This window comes from Aulonocara stuartgranti, assembly GCF_965226115.1.
Source record: "Aulonocara stuartgranti genome assembly, chromosome: 4".
Lineage (NCBI taxonomy): Eukaryota > Metazoa > Chordata > Actinopteri > Cichliformes > Cichlidae > Aulonocara > Aulonocara stuartgranti.
The window spans coordinates 26,600,963-26,626,177 of NC_138942.1; the positions used below are offsets into that span (position 1 = coordinate 26,600,963).

The following is a 25,215-nucleotide window of genomic DNA, read 5'->3' on the forward strand; positions in this document are numbered from 1 at the left end:
CTAACGACACTTGGGATACTGATGAAGAGCTACACCTTCCTGCTACATCTGCAGGATCTAGGATGATCCTTTTCCCTACAAGTCTTTATATCTGTCCAGTCACAATCTCTGCTGCTCTTCCCGGTGCAAGGTTATGACATTGCCCTGTTGACATTTCCCAGCTGATCCATGATTGTTCATCTCACTGATCAGAGTCCCGGTCAAAGGTGTAGTGAGTATGATTTGAACATAGATCGGCTCTTCACTCAAGTTGCCTTATGAGTATATTTACTGGGAAGGCGCAGGAGCACTGAAAAACTTGGCAGCATCTGAATTAGACTTTAGTTTGTACTACTTGGTCAAATTTAGCCAAGTTTTGTGTCACAAAAACAAAAACATTCAGCTCATGTTTCCCAGTCTGTTAGAAAGGTACAAGATGGAAATCATCACGTGCATTTAAAGAAATAAAAAACAAAACAACAGAAATAATAGTAATTACTCTAAGAAAACATACATATTCATGAGGATAGTCATGAATATTCACCACTTTTAAACTGCGTGTCAGTCTCTGAGTGCTTTTTTCTGGCGTCGTGACGAGGCGCAAGAGCATCCAACAAGACCATTTCTAATAATAATAGATGCCACATAATAGCAAATATATTCACATTCGATTAAGTTCTATCAAGGCTTTTGGTCACGCTGCGCTGGTCATAAATTAAACAAATCTGCTGCGCGACATCAGTAAGTCGATTTTATTTTTAATTGCAGTTTGCTTGGATTCATTTATATGTACAATAGCATTTTATAGAACAGTAACAGCTTTGAGCGCAGTCAATACATGGAAATGTTATCGCCCATGTGTCATTGTGAACAGTTTTAATCCAAGTTTTCCTCCTGATGCTTTATTTAGTCAACAGGTTCTGCCTCCTTTCACCTGCCCTTACGGCGTCCACGCTCTGCTTCACCTTTGGCCTCTTCTCTTACAAGCCCTGCATCGGTTGGTGGGAGAAAAAATAGCAGAGGAGGAAGACAGGAAATAGACAAAATTAGGATGCTAGAGGGGAAGGAGAAATGCAGATGGAGGGATAAAGGAGAGGGATATGTAGTCAAGAGGCAGGGATGTGGAACAAGAAAGGCGTAAGACCACAATGTGCTCACTCAATTACTCACCAATGCTGAGCCAAGCTGGCCGTCATCAGAGCCACATGCTGTGACACACACACAGCTGCAGCTGCACGCAGCAGCCTATACATCAGACCAATATGTTCAGATGTGTTCCTGCTGACCTGCAGAGTAAAAATTATTCAACCCTGGACACCCTTGTCTTCCACGTTTATGCTGACTTAACTTCCCCCTTCCTCCATGTTCGCAGCCGTCCAAGCTCACATATACCTTAAACGTGATGGCAAACGTTTTCACACGTCCGCACAAGCCGTGCGCCTCCCGGGTGACAGTCCAATCTCTTTGGGTGTGTAAGGTTTTCTCCCCAAGATGGATTCCAGGTGGGAAAGAAGCAGGCCAGACCCCGTTTGTTCCCCGCAACGTACGGGCGGATCAGGAGGGAAGAGAAACGCAGCTCTGCAGTGAATGTAATCATTACGGTAAATAAATCGAAATCCGTGCTCGGATGTGAGTTTGCAGATGGTGAAATCACAGGAGCGAGCTCATTTTTCCTCTTTTTTTGTGCAGTTTGTTTTAAAAGCTGCTCAAAGGGCAAATTACTATTAATTACAAATAGAAAAATGCACTGTTTGACTGGCAAGAATATCATATTTGCTCAGGTTTGAAAGCCCGGTGCCTTGTATTTATAGATGCTTCTTCACTAAAGTATTTCTGGGGTAGAATTTTAAAAAAAAGAAAACAAACACAAAAAAGATCTTTTTGCTCAACCCCATTCTGTCTCGTCTCTCCCTCTCTATTTTTTTTTATCTCAAACCGCTCGGCGCTCTCCTTCCCCTTTCTCACTTTCTCACGTCATGTGAATTGAAGCGAGGCGAGCTCCTGTGATGAATGTAAATATTGCCCATCCCCTCCCTTGTTCTCCTAAATTACAGCAAACACTACCTCCTCTTCAGTCTTCACTCCCTCTGTCTCTCCGCATTTACCCACAACCCCGCAGTTCGTCCTAGCGCGTCGACCGGCAGGCAATCTGCCTGGCCTTCAGCTTCCATACAAACACATTTACAGATACAGTACACAGACATATGAGTCAGACGTGATAAATAGACAATACTCCGAGAGGAAAAATACACCTCCGGCATGTATATTGCTCACTTTGTGGACACTATCGGTACAGCGCGAAGGACTGGGCTGCCAGCACATCACGAATACGCTTCATCCTTGCATTGATAATCAATAGATGGTAGCCATATTTTTGTATTGTAATTACTGGAATGATTCACTATGCTCCAGCAATTTGGGGGATTGCAATTTTCTGCGAATGTTCAGACTCTGATGTGACAATGACAATGGATTTAGTAAAAATAAATAAATAATCACACTGTTAAAAATGCAAACAGGATACTTAAATATAACAGAGTCACACAATTAATAGAGTTCAATCTCTTGTGTTTCCTTCACCCTAATGATAGAAGCTGCAAGTGCTTTCAAATGGTATCGAACAGCAAAAACGAAACGCAATCACGGGGAAATCGCTGAATTTGGATGCTCCCTTTTATTTTTACCATAGCCTTTAACCATTAAACAACTTGTGGCAGAAAGCAGGATAACTTTCTGGAGTTTACAAATTAAATTCAGCTCTGTAGGAAGTTATGTAGCCGCTGGTGCATGCTGCTACCCATGGTGACTATTTTTTGTTGCAATCAGTTATGCCCTTGTGATGTTCAAAAAACTCCAAATCTGCTGCCAATATGGCTGACGTGCTGCCTGAAAAACAGCTGTCACCGCATTAAAGTCAAGTCGTGCAAATGGCAAGCACTAGAGAAGAAGACACTCACCCTCGCTCGCTTTGCCAACCTGTCTGGTAGCTGATGATATGTTTTGCAGGATATATTTGACTCTTTTGCCTGTAAGTGGCATTAAATAACATCTGATTGGAAAGTCAATATTAGCCAGCAAGAGTGTTTATACCCAGTGCCATAAAAATCCACGAAGCCTTATTGAAGTGGTGGAGTAACCAACAGACTAGCGCATGCATTGCCGTTTTAGCTAAAAATGGTTGATGAAGAACTGAAGGAGGCATTAAAGAAGTAGAAAGCAGTACAGTGTAGCTGCACACAGCTACAAGCATTTGTGAGCTTTTTTTTGATCATCTCTAACACCATTTCAATGTTCAGTATCAGAAGTTATGATCGTTATCATTATCACTAAAACAACCCCCACTGGGCATTAAAGTTATTTGCATTAGTTCTCTGGCACATCAGTGTTGTGTCAAGCACTTGTTGGGTGGACCAGAGCTCCTCTCTTCTCCTCTGAAGGCTGATTTGCATTACCAAAGTCAAACAGGCTTAATAGACTTTTATTGGCATGAGGCGGCCGGGCACGGAGGGGGGGCTTTTGTACAATGCAATATGCTAATAGAAAGAACGCTCTGTACTAGGACATCAACTAGCACATCAACAACAACAACACAAAAAAAAACAATCCCATACACATGCATGCGTCTCATAAACGAACCCAATGGCTTTTTTAAAGAGACGCTTTCAGATTAAACGCGTTGTAACTGTGTTTTCTCAGCAAACAATGGGCCGTAATTCGTGTTTAAAATTTATGCCTCTAACGTTGTGGTGTGCATCTCTTACACAGACAGAATCACAGCTGATACTGTACTAGCATTGTGCTCTTACTCATGCCAAGGTTACCTCGTTCGATAGGAACGTGGAAGCAATAACATCACGTCTGTGCCGTATTATCTCCTCGGTCTGGATGAGAGCCAGTCGATAGTAGCACCTACCTACAGCATGTGGGCATCGCCGTTGATTCTCCAGCACGCTGAGCCGAATTTTTATCTCGGGAAGCGAAGCCAGCGAGAAAGACAAGAGGCCAGGTTTGCGCGATTAGATCTTGCTCCTTGTACAACATGATTTATGCGACCACACGTTTTACTTGAAAATGTAAGGGTCATGTTTTCCCCCCAGAGTTTAACATGTCCTTGGATTTCTGCCGTCCAACTTCTGAGTATTTTTTTACTTGGAAATCTATTTCTCTGTGCTTGCTGAAGTTCCAGCGATGTTCCGGTTTCTCCTGTGTTCATAGAGCACTTAGTATCAAGGCCATTATCGTCTTGAAACATGCTTCCACCTCGAGGTACAAAACAGCGGTCGTACAGACATATGTCTTGGCTGTTATGTAACAGCGGATGATTCCCTCAAGATGGTTGCTTGTGTATTATAGATCTTTAACACTATTTTTAGGCCTCCGGGTATAAACACAGAGCTTAGTATCCTACTGTTCTTGGAGAATAACATCAATATTCAACACCTGTATGTGCTAACAGTGGACAGAGGGTTTGTTGGGGTTGGGGTTGTGCGTGTAGAGTTTACAAAGTTCTTTTTTGCTGTTACAGCAACTTGAAGTAAACATGATGTGTCTCTCTTTCTATAGCCAACCATCTCTTCTTAGTGCAAATTCTGGAAGATCCAAAATGTCTGCGGTCAGTGGAGCCAACAGCCACATCCTCTTATAGTCTGTTAATTAACCTCAATTTGAGAAAGTGACTTGTGGTATTAATTTCTTAATTTGTCGAGCTTTGCCTGTGTTCCTGGTGTCAGGTGGACTTTGAGGCTATTTTTGAGTGTGATTTTCTTTCTTTTCCCCCTTTATCTATAGTTAGTTCAATCTTGTGTCTTTCAGGCATTCATATTAATATGTGTGGACTGTCAGATGCCTTTTAAAACTGACTGAGCTAATTAAAATGGCCCTTTCTTTTGTTCAGGTGTTTTTGCTGTTGGTGATCGAGTTCTTTTTTTACAGTGATATTTCTGCGCTCGCCTCTTGCCTATCCCTTTTTTGTTTGTACCTAAAGTGGTAATGAGCTTTTCTGGCTCACTAGCGTGTTAAAAATCATAATCGTTACATGGATATCTCATTAGTGGTGTGATTTTTCCTTTGACTCTAAAAAGCAAGGAGTTAAACAGAAAAGAGAGTATTTTGTCAGCGTTTGATCCAAGGTCAGCGGGGGGGGGACGCACAAGGCTCCAGGGGTGGCCGACTTTAACCACTCAGCTATCTCTGGGCACAAGCGCAGCTTTTTTTGCACCCTGCAGGAGTTTCTGTTATCAAGAAGCCTCTTCGTGCTTCTGTTTAAGTGCTGTTCTTTTTTTGTTTTTTCCAACAAAATTTGTCCCGCGCCTCTTCTTGCTGACTTAGCCAGTAGCATCGACTGCGTCGACAGAAGTGTTTGTGCCGCCGATGGATGTAACCATGAAACAGGCGGCTCACACAACCGCGCCACAAACCTTCACTTTGCACGCGCAGCTCATGCACCAACCCTGGCTTTAGCAACGGCAGCATCTCTTCTTATGCCGGCCTTTGTGTACACAGTACATGTGGTACGCTGGCATGAACTGCGGTGGTTGTAATCTATGATCAGATCTGTGTTGGAGTCCCAAGTACTGACAAAGGCGCTGTGCGCTTAAGCGACGAAAGCACAATGCACACACATAGTGGTTGTGGAAAAAGTAAGTGGACTCTTGGGTTTAATAAAAAGGCGAGCCTCCTTGGCAGCAACAACTAAAAGCATTTTAGCAAGAATTTCTCCTTTAAAGAAACTGCTTCAGCTCAGACAGGATATCTGCTGTGAACGACTTCTTGAGATAATTCCACAGCATCTCTGGACTCTCTGGTGGAGCCACTCCAAATGATGGATTTTCTTTGGTCAAAGTGATCCCACAGAAGATTTACTTCTTTGGGTTATTGTCCTGGTGTATCGGCCAACTCCTACAGAGCTTTCGGTGGCAGACAGCCACCCTGACATAATCCTGCAAAGCTGAACCCTGTGCACGGTCAGGAGAATCAGCCGGGGTCACTGTCCAAAGTTGTCCTTTCTTACAGGCAGCACACAGCAGGAGGCGGTCTGCTGTTTGGTTTGGGTGAGAGAGCTGCCTGGGTGGCCACTAGCTGTGAAATCACTGGGCTATTAAGCGCTCTGTGCTCAGATCCTTGTGGAAGTTCTGCAGTGCATGTGTGAAAAAAGCCTAACCCTGTAACCTTGAGTGTATTATATTTGATTTATGAGTAAACCATAACCCCCCCATATGTGCGTTTGTTTATTGTGAGCAATAATTTGCACTCATATATGCAAACTGATATTCTAAAAATGTGAATTTTCTGGCCTTTTTTTCATCGCTCAGACTTCACAGGGTTAATATGCTTTGATAAAAACTGATGGCGAGCTGTGTAGAGGCATCAAACCGCCTCCAAATCATGACACTCTCTTCACTGTATGGAGGAAGATTTCGTGTTGGCACTGTATGAAGCCCTTTTTATGCCGTACACACTCCTCAACCTCAGTTTCATCAGTAAATCTTGTGGACCTTCAAGGACAACACCCATCTGTGACCGGAACAGTAATAAAGGCAGATTTTTACCCAGCCCCGGTCTGTTAATCTGTGCTTTTTTAAAAAACAAAATTAACTGACTGAGCAGTTTTGTGCTGTGCTTTTGGATTCTTTTCATTTTGGAGCCCATAAAACTTAATCATCTCTTTTACAGACAGTTTGTGCACCTGTGGGCTGATCAGTATCTAAAATCTCTGAGATGCGTTTTTCTGACTTTCTCCAGCTTTATGCAGTTCAACAATTGTTAATGATACGTCTCTTGATGTCTCTTTTTTGCATTGCACGGCAGATTCTTCTTTTAAATTGCGAGCTCCAAACGTCTGCTTTCATTATAAGCGAACGCAGCTTTAGCCAACAGCTCAAATTTCGCTGGTTTTGTATGTCTGAACTGCATGTTTGCTAACTCTTTACTGCATTTATCTTCTGTTGGTGTTGGTTGCCAAGCTACACCGTTTTTATGCAGTATAATGGATTCATTGTTGACCACAACAATACTGTGATTTCACAGCTGAAACTTCCAAAGTGTCCTTTTATTTCTCTCCTCATCACTGTACATAGATTTGCACCTGACCTACATGGATCTAAACAGTGTTGTAGCTCTGCGGCTATATATGGGAGCAGTGCATGCTTGTATGGAGACAAACAACATCTCCCTTGGCCCAAAGCAGTGCTGAGGTTTGAGAACGAGCTGCTTCCTATACCGATATCAGCATCTTGACTCTCAGTAACAGTCGTCCGATTACAGTGCAGATACCCATGCAGTATCGGCCTACTATTTGTTCTGACCACTTCAAGCAACATTTTCACGAGTAATCTGACCCGTAGCCAGCGAATCTTTAATCACTTTTCCATCACAAGATTGCAGGGTGCATGATTAAATGTAAATGTAATAGCATAGCCAGATTTACAGTGCAGGGATTTCATTTCAGAGTGCTCTAGTAACTGATAGTAACCCCTGTCATGTTTTATTTTCATGCCATTACTTTAAAAGCGCTTGCCAGTTGTTTTTTTTCCAGTTTCATTTTGGAATGAGACCGTTTTCAACATTTGTCTGTTTGATCTCCTTTGGCAATAAGGAACAAAACAAATCACAGTGTATTTTGAGATGGAATTTCACTGACATGCAGCAGATTACGAACAAGTTCTGTTTGGCTATTCGGCCCTTGCAGTGGAAACTGGGTTATTGTCTCTGATGCCCTGGAGCAGAGCAGAGAGTGAGCAACATGCCTGCTGCCTACAGTAATATCAACATGCTGTCTTGTATCCAGGCTTAGAGAGGGTAATTTTGCACAGTGCACATTTTAGCATCATCACACAACATACTGTTTTTTTTTTTTACTTTAGCATCACTTTTATTAGTTTTTTTTTTTCTAAATCAGAGCCGACACCCAACAAGAGACTCAGCGACTTGGCTGATTTTATAAATCAACATTACAAAAGGTGAAAAGCTTTGCTTGTATTGCATCCTCCTCTCGGCCTCTTTGTGCTGTCAGTCATTTCGAGATGCTGTTGAGCATCACTGAGTGGCGATGCAAAGGGTCAGCAGCATGCCTTCTGTATAACAAACTATCCACTTCTCTTCTGAATACTAAAGAAAACCATTTTCTGTCAGAGTCCTGTTTATTCAGCTTCTCTATTAGGCATGAATATTCTAGGTAGGAACACGTTTCTCCTGCAGTCTTAGCGCCGCTGCTTTGACCTTCACACTCCTTACTGGTGTCTGTCTGCTCGGTACGCCAGTGATTTACAAATGTAAAAGCTTTCTTGTGTGTTTCTTTTGATAAGCGAGCCAGCTGAAGGCTTAAATGTGTGCTTAAGGTCAGCAATGTGCACAACATGTGTATCAGACATTCCTTTAGCATCTTTCTTTCTAAAAAACACAGAATATAGAGGCCCCCGCAGCACAGCGGCTCAAAGTGTGGAAAGACTTTTATATAGGAGGCACAGCAGGACACGTTGCAGGTGTGAGATAGATTAATATATGTCTGTATTCACTCCTGTGTGGGCAGTGGGGAAGTGGCAGCAGGATGTGTGTTGTGAGTTGAATGGAGGGGGGGGGGATGCAACGCTGTGTGGGTGGGTGCGTGTGTGTGTGAGACTTTTGAGTGCTTCTGAATGTTTTATTTGTGTAGCTTAAAGAAAAAAATGCATGCAGGAGACAATTGTGTTTTCTGTGTATTGTTGTGCTCCCTGAGTGTATGTGTGTGTGTGCGACACGTGTGTGAGACACACACACGCTTGACATACAAGTGGTGAGCGGCATTCTTTTTGTTCCCGACTAATGGCATCCTTAGCAGGGCTGTTACGATGGAAACCACGTTGCCACGGAAACGCAGCCCGTCTCTGTGAATTAGAAGCGTTTCGCTCCCTCTCTCAACCTTCTCTCACTTTGTCACCCTCTCTCTCGCTCTCTCTCGCTCTCTCTCTCAGTCTTTATGAGCCTCCCTCGCCCGCTCCGTCCTCTCTCCGCTTCTCCTCTCCACCTGTCTCCCCCTAAATCTGACAGGACAGCAGCTGACGCCTGAAGAGAGGTTTGCATGTACACGAAAGAGCGAGGGGACAGACTGACAAGGGAAATGCAGGACGTGAGAGATAGGGAGAGATAGAGTGTGAGAGTGAGAAGAGTGGTGAGAGTGGAATTTTTTTGGTGAGGTAAAAACTCTCAGAGCGTGAAGGAAGGTGTGTGTGTGTGTGTGTGTGTGTGTGTGTGTGGGGGGGGGGGGGGGGGATTGAAATATAGAAACAAGGATGCTGCAATAAGTAAAAAATAAAAAGACTAAAAGGCCACAAGTACAACGATGGCTGAATGTGAGTATGTCACGTCAAATCATTTAATGTGTGGGTAGTGAGGGCATTGTTTTTTTTTAAGACAGCCACAGATGCCTGTCTACTCCACTACTTCTTCTCCATTCCTGTTCAGACTGTTTGAATTGATTTTAAACTACCTGACGTACTGGTACAGTTTCATCTGAAGCCAACATAACCAGTGCATTCAACTAAAAAATGTAACTATTTTTCCATCGCTTGTCTAAATTAATTAGTTGAACCTTCGCAATCAATTCCATATTAAAAGTAAAAAAAAATATTGCTTTTAATGTTACAGGGAATCTAGTATCTCTATCTGATATTTTACGACGTAAGCTACATATACGCTTGAGTTAAAGATTTATGTACGTTCTTTAAGTTTCACCTGTTGATTTTAACTGTTGACTCATGACTTTTCCAGATTCAGGATCCCAGATTTTGTTTTTATAGCCCAACTTTCCGAGTCTACCCTGTGAAATGTTTTGGACTCTGCAGGATTTGGTTAACTTAATCCACAGAATTATTAGTGAACTTCAGCTCATGTTCTCGGTCATTCCAAAGGAGAAATGACAAAGTGGTTCAGGACAGGAAACAGTGAGTGACGGTGATTTCCTTGTGCTTCATACATGCTTTGTAGATGGAGGAACCGCTGTGAAAAAAACGTGTCCTATACTGTTTTGAGTTTCCCACCAGCACGCATCGCATGTCCTTCACATAGACTGTATATAAAAGATGTTCCGCCACGATGTCCCCCACTGATTTCTAAACTCCTGTAATGAAGCCCTAATGTTTGGTATTTTGGCCGTGACAAGTGAGACACTGCCTACATCCTTAAGCATTCGCTGCTTTAACTTTATTTAACAGTAATTTCCAAAGCAAGGATCAGCCTACACTACTGCTGAAGACCATAAACTCATCCGGGAAGTGTCTACTGAGGCTGTAAATCATGCGTCACCCACCTGCACATGCGCCCAGTATCATCCCTGCTTATGATGATATAAACAGACATCTAAGCGCTCCCTTTAATTCCCAAATTTTCTTAATTGCAACAAGGGTCAAGCCAGGCCGTGTTGTATGTGATATCATGCTGCCATTAACTGGAGAAATACACTGAGACAGCAGGGGTAAAGTAAGGAAAAGGGGTATATTAGAAGGGAGTGTTGAGATAGTGCTGAGAATTAGAGACAGGCAGTTTGAGTCCTGTTCCACATATGGAGGGAATACAAAATAGGGTGTGAAAACAAAGAGAAGGAGGGCAGGAACTGAGCGCGAGAGAGTGAGATTGATTATGTTCCCCTAAGTGCTTTCGGCATTATTGGAACTGTAATGTCCTCCCTAACCAGGCAATTTGAATTAACATTGAAGGGAGAGTGATTGAGGGTGTAAAAAAACAAAACAACAACAACAGAGAAGCAGGACAAGGGAGAGACAGTGGGAATGAGTGAGAAAAAGAGAAGTAAGGAGGGCGAGGGGATGAAGGGCGGGTTGGCAGGGAGACAGAGAGGAAGAGTGAGGGTCTGGAGGGAGGACAGAGAGATAGATAGAATAACTGGGTTCAAAAGTAGGACAAAAGAGAGAGATGGCAAGGGACAAAGGGAAAAAGCGTGAGAGAGGAAAGAGCATCCAGGGCTCCGAAGAATCGCAAGACAAGCCAAATTGAAAAAATCAACACGCTAAACTGTAATTTATACATTCCAGCTGGGTGCTGTGCATAATAATCCATTTGGAGGATAATAACGTTAGAAACTCCAGTTTAAATATTCATTCAAAACGCTGAATCGTCCGAACAAAAAAGCCCATTTAGAGGATAATAATAATCCAATCAGAACAGGAGGGAGGGAGAGAAAAGTAGGAGAGGTGTAACTTAAGAATGGACGGATGGGTTTGGATCGGGTTCGGATATAAAGCGGAATGGTGTTCAGTGTGCTTCCAGGAGAAATGGAGGGTAAGGACAAATGAGGGCATACAAGTAGAGATGTTTCAACGTGGGAAATGATGAAGAGTGTGTGTGTGTGCTGGAGATAAAACATGCAAACAAGATAGAGACTGATAGAAATGGAGGAATGGGAGTGACGCATGTGCAGGACAAGCACAGATGGGAGGAAGGGAGAGGGATGTGAAGCGACAAAGCTGGAGGAACAAAGAGAGTGACGAGTGTTGGGGGAAAAAAAACGTCATGTAAAGTTAAACAAGATTTAGAGCATTTGTCTGTTTTCTCTGCTGCCTTCACTCCCCGCTCCCTCTGGCATCTGACCTTTTCTTTCCTGGGTTGCTTCGTTCCTCTTGCTTCCTCACCCTTCTTCACCCCTCTCCACCTCCTGCTTTTGTACCTGCTTTCTGATTGAAGAGGAGCGACCCCGAGCCCAGGAAAACACGCCACACATTAACAGGGGATTTTTGCTCCGTGTTAAATCTATGATGTAGTTATGTAGTAATGGTAAACCCCTCTGAAACCCTACACTGTACCCTGCACTGTGCTATGATGTAACCTATGCCGTATCCTGTGAGGTACTGTGCAGTGTACACTATGCAATACCTCTAGCCATATCCTACTCCATACCTCACACCACATTATAGTGTAAGCTATGCGGTACTTTATGCTGTGCATGTCGACATGCACCTCTACGCAATGTTACTGCACCTTGCTTGAACCCAGCTTTTGTGATTGGCCTGTTCACTGCTCTCAATTCATCCTCTGTGTTTTTGGCTGCACAGTTTTTTAATTTGTCTGTCAGAAAATATAATACAAGGGATATATTATAATATATAGACTTAAAGATCACAGCAAATTCCATGGTGAATTTGCCAAAACTATCCAAGTGGACGTGAAAAAATGTACAAAATGGAAAAACTTTAGGGACAAATATATTTGCCTCAGGAAAAAAAAGACCACAGCAGAAAGTGGGGACCCAGAAGGGAGAAGCTCACAGTATTTTATGTGTTTGTATTGTGGCTGGCACGGCATATGAAACACTACTTATGTACAGTAGGTTATGTCTAAGACAGCCTACTGTACCTCAGAAGTCTAAATCATCCATAAGTCACGCTTTAGCTGCACGAGCAGCGCATTACTCTGAGGAGGATGAGGTGGTGGCCTGATGGAAATGAAAATGCCAAATGATGGAGCACCTGCCTCTTTAGTCTAATGAGAAACATTGTCAGGTGGTTATTTAATATCACAGAGAAGGAAGGGACAGGAGAGGAGCCAGGATGCTCTACATCCGGCCAAGGGTTTTCAGGTTATTTCGGATTATAGTTCTCTTCCAGGAAGAAGAATTCAACAGATTTTTAGATGATCACAGTTTACCCTCAAATCTTACTTATGTAAAGCTACAGGTCAGCTAAATGTACTCAATTTCATGTAGAAGCACTTGTTATGCTGTGAAATGACATTTTATATTATATAATGTCATTTGATTGATGCAAGCAGTGTTTAGCTCTTTTAACTGTTTTGTTTGTAGTTTGACTTTTTAGATTCAGGCTCCTCCTAAGAGCTTCATACGGGCATAAAATAACAAGATGGTGCCAAAATGTTAGAATACACCAAAAAACAGGATGCTATTACCGGGTAAAGTTTTCAGGTGAACATTTTCCTTTAAATTGCAGCTAATTTTAAAAGTGTATCTATTAAGGCACTTTCCACAGCTGTTGAAGGCAAATTGAAGTTTGCATGCCAAGTACGTCGTTTAGCATTTGTCACTCGTCCTGTGTTGACAAACTGTATACGTCCATCATGTCCCAGCTGGTTAGCGTCAGCCTTGTAAGAATCTATTTTTAGACATGCAGTTTTTTCGTGTCCTGTGCACCTGCAGTTTATGCACGCGTTTTGGCCTCTTTGAAGCTCGCTCGTCTCATGATGCATTCAAACAGATCGTTTTGCAGCCAGCAAACGCTGCTCATTTGAGCTGATCCCTGTGTGACCTGACTTTGTAGCCGTGAGCGTTGCCGAGATCATCGTTTACTTTTTGGAGATTGTTTTTAACTTGATTTTTAATTCTGTTCATAATTTCCTCATTTCTCTGCCACTTTGCCGTGTGAGTTTGCGTAATTAGCCTGCATTTATTATCTGAGGAAAAGCGTGTATGACATAGAGTTATAATAGAATTCATCAAAAAATGCCTATAGCATATTAGAAGGTTGTGTTTAATAAAGCATTGTATATGCTGTGACTGTATGCCGCTCAAGTGTTTGTGTTTGTGAGATCTAATTAAGTCTTTAATTGAATATATGCTGAATGTGTATATGAGCATGTACATGAATGCATTATTGTCACTCTGCTAGCTTTTTTACTGGACTGAAGCCCAGCTTGCCTGCTCGGTAAATACTGTTACCCTTACTTACCCTCAGCTGGTAATTGTGCAATACATTATGTCTGCTTTTAGAGTTCATACCCTGAAAGTACTCTGAGGTGAGGTAACTCATCACCCAAACTCACAATAATGCAAAGCACACCGCCTTACGGTGCAGGACTGTACCTCCATTACCTGCTGTGGGATTTGTCTGGTGAATGCCAGCCGGCCTTTTTCAGGTTGATTCATGTCATGCATTGCTTTTACTCTTTAGATGATAAGCAAAGTTTAATATACTTACAGTATAGTTGTATTCCTGTATAATTTTCATATATATATATATATATATATGTGTGTGTGTGTGTTTGAAAGCTTTACTCTTATGGTGCATGGATATAAAACTGTGCTCAAACTCCACAGTGATATCATGCTCCTGATATTTTTAGGATCTTTTTTTTAATTGATACATTTTAATGAAGAATTCAGATTGTCTGGATGAAGAAGGCAAAGATAAAGCAGAGATGTGATGAAGCAAACAGATGAATGAAAAACAGCAGGAGAGTAATATTAGCAAGGTGATTAAAGCCAGGCAACGCACGCACGGCACTAAACTGTAGTGTAGTAGCTGGGAAAAAAGCCGGTGTTGAAATCCATTCAGACAAAGAAGCTGTAATTATTTTTTCACATTCTGACATGAAAACTGGAAGATATTGCACTGCCAGTATGTCAAATACTTGTTTCTATAGACATGCACAGCAGTGAGGCATTTGCCACTGGCATTTAATCGGCTCTTTAAGCGTGCACGTGAATGAGCGAGAGAGTCACCAGCGCGGGCTCCAGAGGCAGCTTCAGTTGTGTGACACAGCATTTAGGCAGGCAAGAAGACAGCGAATTCGAAAGCCAAAAGCTGGCTCTAGTGTCCCAGCTGGTGTGCCTGTGAAATTATACATAGGTGCACCTTATGCATATGCACGCTTAATTTCAAATGTGCCTGCTCGCGCGTCCTGCAGCACACAAGTCGTGTGTCGGCGTTCATCCGCGTGTGCGCGCGGAGCCTCAGCGAGGGAGAGGAAGAATAGTTTGCACCTCCGCTGTGAGCATTCGCTGGCTGCTGTTGCAACCAACTGTCAAGAGTGGAGGAAGAGGATGGGGAGAGGGAGGGAGGAATGTGAGTGGAATGACTTTGTGTGAAATCATAACCAGTCCTTATGAATGTAGAAAACCATACATCAGAGGTGTTTATGCGTGCGAAATCACAGCCAAGGGCTTAATCGGTCAGTAAAGGGTTTGTGGGCATTCACTGTTCGCTATAAACCGAGCTGTAAATCAGAGGCTGGGAGGAGGTGCTCTCATTGAGTATTTCTAACCAGCATCATTCAGGAAGATTGAGCCCTTCTTCTTAAAATGTTTGATGCGATGCCCAAAACCTTTGGTTAATGCTCCCATCCCCGCTGCTTTATGTGCCACTGAGTTTTAAGTCTGCCGGATGTTTCAAGATCTTTAGTAAACACTGACATTCTGAGTAAATAGATTTAAAATAGGTAGGTTCACATGGATCAGGAAGACCCAAATCAGGTCAAGCTGACTATTTTTACTTTCTTTATGGAGCTCAGCTTGGCTCAAATAAACAAGATGTGATTTTTTTTATGTTGAGGTTTTAAATCTGTTAAAATGTAATAATCCACTATATATGACCAGACCAGCTGGATGCTTCTTTGTCAGTAACTCTGTAAATAATTTTTTAGAAATCTAATTATATGGAATAACAACAAAGTGATTAATTGTTCCACTTAAAGTAAGTCATTCCAATTATTTTCTAGCATAACCTAAAGAGGTTTTACAAGTGCTTCGGGGAATTTTAGCTGTGTTTATTACAGGCAGTAGTGAGAGAACAGGAAATGAGCGAGATGGAGCAAAAGTCTGCCTTTCATTATCAAAATATTCTTTACTCTCTGTGAGTTGGCATTAAAATGTAAGGTTTTTTTTCGTTTTTGATATCTTTTATGGTTGTTTTACAAGAAAAAAAAAAGCAAAATGCATATTTATTTAAAAAGAAAAACCCAGCTGAATCTCATCTGGCCTTTACTCCCTCCTCTTTTTTCACGCTTAGTTCAAATGCTCAAGGATGAGCTTTATTAGCGTGACCGACGGGTGCTGTGGCCGAAGCTGTTGGATCAAAAGTGCACGACCAAAGGAAAATCTCTCTTTTATTCCTAAACATGTATCGGTCGCCTCAAATTCACGTTCTATAGCTTGACGTGCTTACGTGGCCGTTGCATCCGACTGACAAAGCTCACGACAGCGGCACGCTGAACCTTTTCTCCCTGTTCTCCTCATTATTTTGGCCCGCTCCTTCTTTTCATCTCATCTGATTCTCTGTAAATACCGTGTCCAGCAGTATGAAATCTGTTAATCGATCGTGACGCTGATTGCGGGGCTCTCTAGTACGGGGACTTTGGCGACAGAGAGAGAGAGAGAGAGGCTAAAACACTGGGGGGATAGAGAAAGAGAGTTGATTGGTGTGAGGTATAGTGAATATGATTGAGTGTGCACGTGCAGCTGGCAGGGTGAGAGGATGGGTGAGACAGAGGAGAGGAAAAGATGAAAGAGAGAGGGAGCATGTGCAAGAGAGACAGGAAGGGAATAATGGATGGGTGGAAGGTGTGTGTGTGTGTGTGTGTGTGTGTGTGTGTGTGTGTGTGTGTGTGCAGGGGAGCGAGGTTGAGTGAAATATTCCTAATTGCCAAGCCCAAGGTTGCCGGTTGCTGGTTTAACGGCTTGATGACTCTAATGGGGCTTTGTGTGCCATTTCGATATTGTTGTGGTTAAAAAGCTTTGGCAGCTACAGAGGACGCCTGTCACGGCGGCACGCAGAGGGAGAGGAAAGACGGGCTACGTGTTTGCATGCAGGTGATGGGGGTGTATGTGTGCAGAGAGAGAGGCAGAGATGGAGCACGGAGTGCAGAGTTGTGAATGCGAGAAGTAGAAAATGCAGTTATTCCCTCTTTTTTTTTAACAAACAGCACAGCAAAATGTAAGTGGAGTGGGGCAAAAGCAGAGACACAGACAGGTGTCTCGCTCTCTCAATCTATATATAAAGCACTGGAGGTTTTCTTGGTTTGTAGAGCTGTGACCATAACAGTTTGACCGAAACAATGTACAGATGTGGTAAAAAGAAAGTACAACGCCTTTAAATTCTAAAGTTTTCCATGTCAGGACATAATAAAAATAATCTGTTCCTTAACAGGTCTTTAAATGTGGTAAATACAACATCAGATGTACAACAACACATGAATCAAATGTAGTTGATTAACTGATGATCAGAACGTGTGAGCAAGTGGAAAACATTCCAGTCAGCAACCAGTCTTCCCAGAATGGACCAGTGGAATCCCTCGGAGGTCAGAGGATTAGAGTGATTAGAGGAACTGCTAAAAACCCAAGAGCAACATCTCAGACTCTACAGGCCTCAGTTAGCATGTTAGCTTTAGACTGATAGCAGCACAGGGGTAATGTTATGTAACATGACCTCCAAAAGGGGAAAATGAAGCAAAGCAATTTTAGCCGGCTCTTCTATGAGGCTGAAACTCTCTAACAATACGTGACCTTAGCACAGTGTGGAGCAACCAAGTTACATTATAGCCAGACAAAAAGAACTACATCAAAGTCAACCGCTCTCAAACAGGAAGTCAAAGCAAAAACATTACCAGTGTGGACACTGTGAGTGACCGCAAACTGGCTTTTCTAACTGGTGGAGAAAGCTGAATCTTCCAGCCCAGAGAGAAGTTCAGCTCTTCCATATGAATAAACCCTGCAGCACGAATAAAGACAAGGGAAACAAACTAATATTGCAAGAATATGACAACCAAAAAAAGAGAAAACCTGACATCGCCGAAGAAGAAGCAAAACGTGTCAGAGCCTCTTACAGCCGGAGGGGAAAAACCAACCAGCAGAACAACATATGAAACTGCGCTGATTCTTCTTTTAAAATGATTTATTTATCCTCTCACTGTTGTCATTTAGCTGTAAAACTATATCTCATCTCATCTTCTCACACACGCACATGTATATATGTGTATATACAGACAAGATGAACAAGGTCTCTGCAAACGCGATCCCATTGCGCTCTGATTTTACTTTCAATCCATCAGAAATCCTCGTTTTCTTCATTTGATGATGATGATGATGATGATGATAGATCAGTGTAGCTGCTTCACGCGCATTAACTTTAAAGCACGCAGAAGTCTGGTCACGAACTCATGTATGCGCCCATGCACTCGCAGACACGTCTGTGATTCAAGTGTTGGTCACATGTGGAGGTGCGTCTCGAAACTGTGGCCTGGCAGATTTAATTTATTATGAATCTCTGCGTAATGACAGCTTTAATTTAATGCATCTGTGGGGAAATTAGATAGAAATTGCCTTGATTGGCGAGCCATCGTCATTAACTTTGACCAGCTCTCTGACATCATCGTCCATAAACACAACCCTAGTGTGAAGTGTGGAAAGAAAGCGATACGTTTGCTTCTCACTGGTCGGTATCATTGCATTAACTAATGCGAATTAAACATTTCAATGAGTTTGCAAGCATGACCTTGGCTTTGACCCAGTGGGGGATTATTGTGCACAAGTTTCACTAATATCTGACCAACACTCTAGCAGGAGCGCGGTCCTTGTGGATTGCGGATGCCTCATCATGGCAACTCATCAGTCTTTGGCAAGATTACCTAAAAACTACTTTGGTTGCCGTTGTTTGTGTATATTCTTTTCTCAGCTATTGCTAGACTGGGCTTCAACAACAAAAGATGACCGGGTACAGTCGTATGGCGTATTGTCTGTCTTGTCTGTTGGTCTCAAAAGGGCCATATTTTATTATTCTTCAACTATGAAAATGTTGCGTAGCCTGAACCCGACATCAGGCATGCAGCTGAGCCTCGTTCCCACCGCTACATTTTTCTGTCAAGTGCCCTTTGAGCTGGTTTTTACCAACTTTGCTGTCAGCTTTAATACATTATTAAAGCGCATAAGAGAAAGATCTTGTATGTGTCGTTATTAGAATAGGGATTTGCGCCGATATGTGGGTGCATGTAAGATTTAGCAATATGTTGTTAATGGAAGTTACGTGACAAGGCATCTCAGGCAGTATCGCCGAGTGACGCAAAAGTAGTACGAGAACAGAGTAAACAAGTAAGGTAATGGATTAACTGAATAAAAACAATGAGTAATCTGTGAAAAACTGCAAAGGGATGACTAACAACCCCAACACTGCTCAAGCAGGAGAAGGCAGTTTGAATTTTATGTTTTTATGTCTGCTTCTTACAAGTAACGACTACTCTGAGTGTAAATACATTTAATGACCACACTTGGCAAACATGCTTTCAAAAATAGGCTACGTTTGAAAGATTTCGACTTTAGTATGAGTGAGGTAGGGGAAGAGGAGCGTGCAGATTGGCTTATTGTCTTAGCCGTAGTCTTGTTACATGTTTGTGTTGTGGAGACAACTCCCTGCCACTGTCACGCCAGCAAAGCAGATTTGAATTTTAATTGTCATCACAGTGAATGAAAGGAGTCTTCACTGGGGGGAGCCTCACTTGTGTAGCAGAGACAGAGAGGGTGGTCTGTGTGAGTCAGAGATGAAAACATCAACCTCTTTATTTTTTATTTTTTTTATTTTTAACACGTGTTCTCAGTAATTTCTTCCACTCATAATTTCAGCGTTCGAGAATATTTGTTAGGTTTGGTGTCAGAGAATGAGACTCATTCTGTAGTTGTGCCCGTTAAGTCACTGTGGATGAGAGCAGCAGCTAAATGCCCCAAATGTAAAGGCAAAAACACAGGGGATGGGAAAAGAGCAGTGGAGATAAAAGATGAGGGAGATAGAGAGGGTAGTCTTTTGCTTTGGAAAGGATGGGGCAAGGAGGTGGAGAAGGAGGAGGAGGAAGAGGGCGAGCGGAGATAGAGAGGGTGGTCTCGCTACAGACAGTGACTGAGAGCGAGCCTTTATCGTGTTGCCAGGAAAAGAACACAGAAGCACATATCAATAGTGCTGTTATTTTTCTCGTTGCTCTTCATCCCCGTCCTCCACACCCCTCCATCGTTCTCTTCCTTGTGAAGATTCGGCGTTTTGCGCATTTCGCCGGTTTCTACGATTCTTAAGGATAAACGGTGACCCGGGCCTTTGTTTTCTCACTGCACCACATACTGACGTATTGTAGATAAACTGTGAATCTGTGGGTGAGGTGAAGAAAGCCCGATAGTGGGGAGATGGGAATCTGTTTGAGCGTGCGCATGTATGTGTGTGTGTTTGAGCATTCGGTTTTTGTAGTGTGAAGTGGTGAGAAACAACCCCAGCATGACGATGGCTCGGGGCCTTCGGCTGACAGCGCGGACCAGGTGCACCCTGGGATGCATGATAGATGGAGAGAGGGAGGAAGAAAGGGATTGAGCCAGAGAGGAACAGAAAGAAAGCAGACAGGGACTTTAGCAGGGGAGGCTGAAGACGAGAAGGAAGGAAGTTAGCGGTTGTACAATACAGGGGGAAGAGGAAAGGTTAGAAGGATAAAAGAGGAGACCAAAAGAGGGAGAGTGGGGAAAGCTGAGGGCAAGCCAAAGCTGGAGATCGAAATCGGTAGATATGCCTGGAATGGTGGAGATAGCAGCAGAAGAATGCAATGAATGGATTAATAACATCCCTCATATGGATCTCACTGACCTGTGCCTTCCTCTACCTACTCCTCCTCTCTGCGTCTCTTCCCTTTGCTAAAGCTAGCATCACCTTTCCCCTCTTCCCTTTTGCTTGAACAAGGGACAAAACAAATATGTCTGACTAAAGAAGCATGCTCACCCCTCTGACTCTCTAAACCACTTTACAGCCACTTTGGGACACTCTGTGGTGAACCTCAGAGTCTCCTCTGTCCCCGCTTCCACTCATGAATCTGTGACTTACTCCCACTTTTTTATGATGGTTGTGTAGTTGCAAATGAGAGAAACGAAAACAAAGAATCATTGATCTTTTCCCCATACCGCTTCTTTAACTTTCACCATGGTGGCTTTGGGTAAATCGTTTGAGTATCTATAGGCACAATGCTTCAGTCATCGTGATCTGATATGATGGACAGATTAGCTTGAGGTGATTTAATTTTGTATTTGCACTGGATGTTTCCTACTTGTTTCATTTACTGTCGCTTCATTTTTGTTTTGTTTGTACTTTTAATGGTACTTGTATCCATTTTGAGCAAGTCGCATTGCTTTGGACCTTAAATTCAAATTAAATAGTTAATAGTCTTTTACATGTAACTTGTATTGCCTGTGTGAGGTCTCTATTTTGGCTGTGCAACATACTACAAACCTCAAGTAATTAACAGTATCAGACAGTACGAGCAAGAAAAAATTGCCAGAGCAGCCTGTTCTTTCATTCACACAGGACATATTTTCCAAATCAAAACAACATAAACAGCTTTTAGGGCGAGGAGTAGCCAAGTGTTTGGTACATTTTATCCTGTCCTTGTTATCTGTTGTGTTTTTTGTTAACTTAGCCTTTCCCACAAAAAATTATCAGCTAATGAAACTCTGCTCTGTTCTTACACTTGCTAACTTCTTTAACAAGTAAGCTAGCTATCGATTGCTAGCTAAATTGCTAGCATGTCCCAAAGCTGTGTGTTGCTATTTTAAAGGAGTCTTTAATCTGAGTTAAATATCTACAACTTGTTAAGGTTCTACACATGAAACCTCAACGCAAGAGAGCTTCTCATTTAAAGTAAGGCCTCAGTCACACAGGTGTAAAGATGAATCAGCAACTGCAGATCTGATCCGATGGGCCGTTTGACTAATGTCAATGACTAATGACTAATATGATATGTCTGTGATCTCGTGCAAAAATCAGTCTTGCCAAAATTATACCTCCATCTTCTCATTTATCCACTCAGCCTCTCCCAGCGGCTCATTCACAGAGACACAGATATAAAAACCAGAGTACACCAATTTAATTTGTAGGCTCACCTTTCCCTCTAGCCACCCTGTTCAGTCTTCTTAGCTTAACTCTATGAGACACACAGACAGACACGCACAAAGAAAGACCTATTACCGTTCTACAAGGACCAGGGGACAAACAAGAGCAGCAGCAGGAAGGGCATCAGACTGCAGAGGCCCCTCTGTGGGTCGTCTGCTAAACTTAGAGCAGAAATGGGCCAGAGAGAAACAATCTGTGCATTTGTGTGTCTGTGCCTTAGTTTGTGGCGAGTCTGAGTGTTAAGTGCTATTACCTTTCACTCAGACGCTGTCTGATTGTGTTAAGACGTGGACCGAAACACCCGTTTGTTAAATTTGTTCTTTTCATCCTTTAAATACCTGGAAGGGGACGTAGCTGTCACGTCGCAACGCAATTATGTTAAAGAAAAATCTGTCAAAAATTATAAGTGCGACCTGGGCTCTTTTTTTTCCTTTTTTTAATTAACTTGAAAAGTACTTAGAATAAGGTCAGTGTTAATTAGATGATGGTCTGACAAATGTGTGAGCTAATTAAGCTTGTATGTGTTTGATTAAAGATAAGTAGACTTCCATGATAAGAAAAGGGATGATGAAGCATGAGAAGAGTGAAGTACGGGAGGGGAAACGAGACACCGCGAGTGAGGCGAGGTTTAATTGAGGTAGAGATAATAATTGTGGGTGAAGCGAGAGAGGGCGAGAGAGAGTGCACGAGGGACGGGGAGGTGGAGGAGGGGGGGAGAGGGGAGGATTCGTCATCAATACGTAGTGCATGTGGTGATGGTGGCTTATGCTCACAGGCCTTATCGGAAACGAACACTTGTGTGTTTGTGTGTGCGTTGCCTCGCCCTGCTTCTAGCTCCACTGCGTGCCTGTGTGTGTGTGGAGGCCTGTGGCTGTGGCGAGTTTATATCTCCTGCCCACTGTCTTTTAAATTCACTATATTCAAGCGAAGGCCAGCTGTTCCCTCTTTCCTCCCGCCTCACCTCCCACTCCAGCTCTCTGTTTTTCATCCCTCCATCCTCTTTTTCTCTGTCTCAGTCGCTCGCTCACTCTCTCTCTGGCTGGCTTCTCGTTCCATCAGGCAGTGCAGCAGCAGTCAATAGCACAACCCCCCACCCCCCTCGCTCAAGTTCAAAAGATCCTTTATAGGCAGGATAGAAATATGCATTGCCAAAAACCTCCCAGCAACAGACACCATCATCTCACTCTCCCTGGCTTTCTCTACCTCAGTCTTTGTCTCTCTCTCTTTCACACACACTCCTCTTTTTTTCCCGAATGCTACTTCCTCACTAAAAACAGATGCCTCAATGACACATAATGCTCATAAAGTTATATAAAAATAGCAGTTCTTATGAGTTAATTGGGATCTAAGCCTTGCCCCACATTCTCACATGCTGTTAAGGGGTTTTCTTGCTTTTTTATGCTTGTGAATTTAGGATAAATATTCATTCTTAATATGAAGTCTGTTTCATTGTGAGCCGTGGAATAGACACGGCATAGTTAAAGATATGTAAAGTAAATACGAACCTACAGGCACAAATTACAGTGCTGCACAGTAGTCTTAAGCCACCCTTTATTTCTGAAGGTCTGCTTTTTTACTCATTTTCAGTCCAGCATTTACACCTGACCATTTTTAGGGAAATGTTTGTTTATTTGTTAAGCTACCAATGAATCATTCAAGCATAAAAAAAGACCTTACCCGAGTGATAAAGGAGTGTTGTGTCTACACATAACAGCAAGCTTAGCAAATAACCTATTTTAAATGTTATCTTTAGGTGAATTGTTACTTGCAGCCTGTCACTACGACACATTCTTTACTTGAATCTGTGAAAAATGCCAAAGATAACACAGACAGGCATAAACTAGTATTTTTGCACCAACAAGCTGATTCTCAAAGAGCTATTAGCTGAAAACCTGGCATATCTCGACATGGTGTACAGTGTGTCCTTAAACATTTTTAACCTGGACAAAAGGACAAAAGAAGAAGTGGTGGGACTAAAAAGTATCTCCAGCAGATAAACAGTATCTGCATCTGTCATGTCCTTAAGAAACAGGAAAAACAGACCAGCAAAGACTTGACACAGGACCTGCGAGATGCATCTGACCCTTCAGTCGATCCATCTACTGTTGACTGAAGCCTCATTAGAAAGAAGTCTCAATGGAAGGGAGGCTGTCAAGAAGCCATTATTAAGGAAGGGAAACAGGGAAAAGCCTGTGTCATGCTAGATTACACAAGAACTGGGCTGAAAATCAGTGGGAACAACTTTATGGAGTGATGAATCCAGATTTGATATTTTTGGTTCAAATCATCATCAATTTGTTCAGAAGAGGTCAAGACTGAGCTAAAAAAGTGACTCCCCTTCATTTTTAGCACACTGCCTTGTCGGAAAAATATACCTGGATAGAAAAACACACATGGATTGGCCCAGACATCAACATTATTGAAGCAGTGGGGGACCATCCTGACAGAGAACAGAATAAAAGGCAGTAACATCCAAAGAAGAGCTTTAAATGTCCTTCAGAAAGCCTGGAGAAGAAATTTTTGGAATGGAAAGGCTTACCTTTGTCCTTAGACTCGGGCTCGAGAAATTTAAGAAGCTCTGGGAAAAATGGGTTGTGTACTCCCCTTTGCACTGAATAAATGAATATTACCATGATGTAAGTAGATGCTATTACTGGAACTGTGAATGTCTCCCATGCTGACCTTAAGTTTTGTATTCCCATACTGTAAAATGATAAATAAAAAGTTATAAAAAAAAAAAAAAGAAAGCCTGGAGAACTATTCCTGAAGACTACTTAAAGACATAACAAGAAGCTGCCTAAGAGAGATCAGACTACTGAAGAATAAAGTTCATCATACAAAATATTAACTCTCGATCTTGTTAAAGTTAAACAAAGTTAAACTATGTCTTTTTTATTGCTGATATTTCAATACTAACTTGGCTAGTATTGAAATATCTGCTTGGCTAAGCTAAGCTAAGCTAGCTACTATGGCTAGCTTAGCTTATCTTAGCCAAAAGGAAGGAAGGTTTGTTTTCTTTGCCAGGAAATACTAACTGCTTCCAGGATGGTATGCTGTGATGTGATAATTATGAGGATACAGTTACCCAGAAAGCTTGCAGTTACAAAACAAGTTAAGCTTTCCTTTTTAAATGGTGAATCATGCATTTACAGGGCCGTGCCGGGATAACATAGCAAAGCAAGAAGATTTATTTCCAATATATTCCAAGCCTGCTTGAAATGATAAACAAATAGTTCGTTAATTACAATTGAATTACACAAAAACATCTTCAGAGCCACATTACATCAGCACAAACTAAACCAAAAATAAATAAAATGTTCACAGTAGATCAGGTGACGAATGGACTGGCACACCTTACCTTGGAACTATATTAGTTCACTCCATTAGTCCAAATTGCTTCCCACTAAAACCTCAGCTGACACGTATCCTCCGACAGCCATGAATTATTTTTACGCAAATGGCGCTATGTTGGTTTTCAGTTGCAGTAAAACATAAAGGAGCGTGAGCATTACATCTGTAGCTGCACGTAAACATGTAGCTACAGAAAGCAAAATGCAGCTAATGTAAGCCAAAAATGCCTGCTCTTGACCCCTGTGTTCCCATTTAGTATGTGCTTTAT

At 42.3% G+C, this 25,215-nt stretch overlaps 1 protein-coding gene and 1 long non-coding RNA gene across 8 annotated transcripts in view; one reads left to right on the forward strand and one right to left on the reverse strand.

Moving 5' to 3' along the window:
• Positions 1 to 25,215, forward strand: part of grin2ba (glutamate receptor, ionotropic, N-methyl D-aspartate 2B-a) — a 141,188-nt gene that overhangs the window by 47,215 nt on the left and 68,758 nt on the right. The window contains exon 1 of one of the 7 annotated variants that reach the window (XM_082529713.1): positions 11,205 to 11,247. The exons of the other annotated variants lie outside the window; for them this stretch is intronic. The gene's annotated coding sequence lies outside the window, so the exon portion shown is untranslated. Of the gene's footprint in view, positions 1 to 11,204; positions 11,248 to 25,215 lie in introns of those variants that run through there. 7 annotated transcript variants of the gene reach the window in all.
• Positions 805 to 24,169, reverse strand: LOC309704522. Its single transcript, XR_014276284.1, has 4 exons — positions 24,136 to 24,169; positions 1,372 to 1,557; positions 1,150 to 1,265; positions 805 to 968 (listed from the first exon to the last, which is right to left on the reverse strand). It is a non-coding gene; the product is annotated as an uncharacterized lncRNA (long non-coding RNA).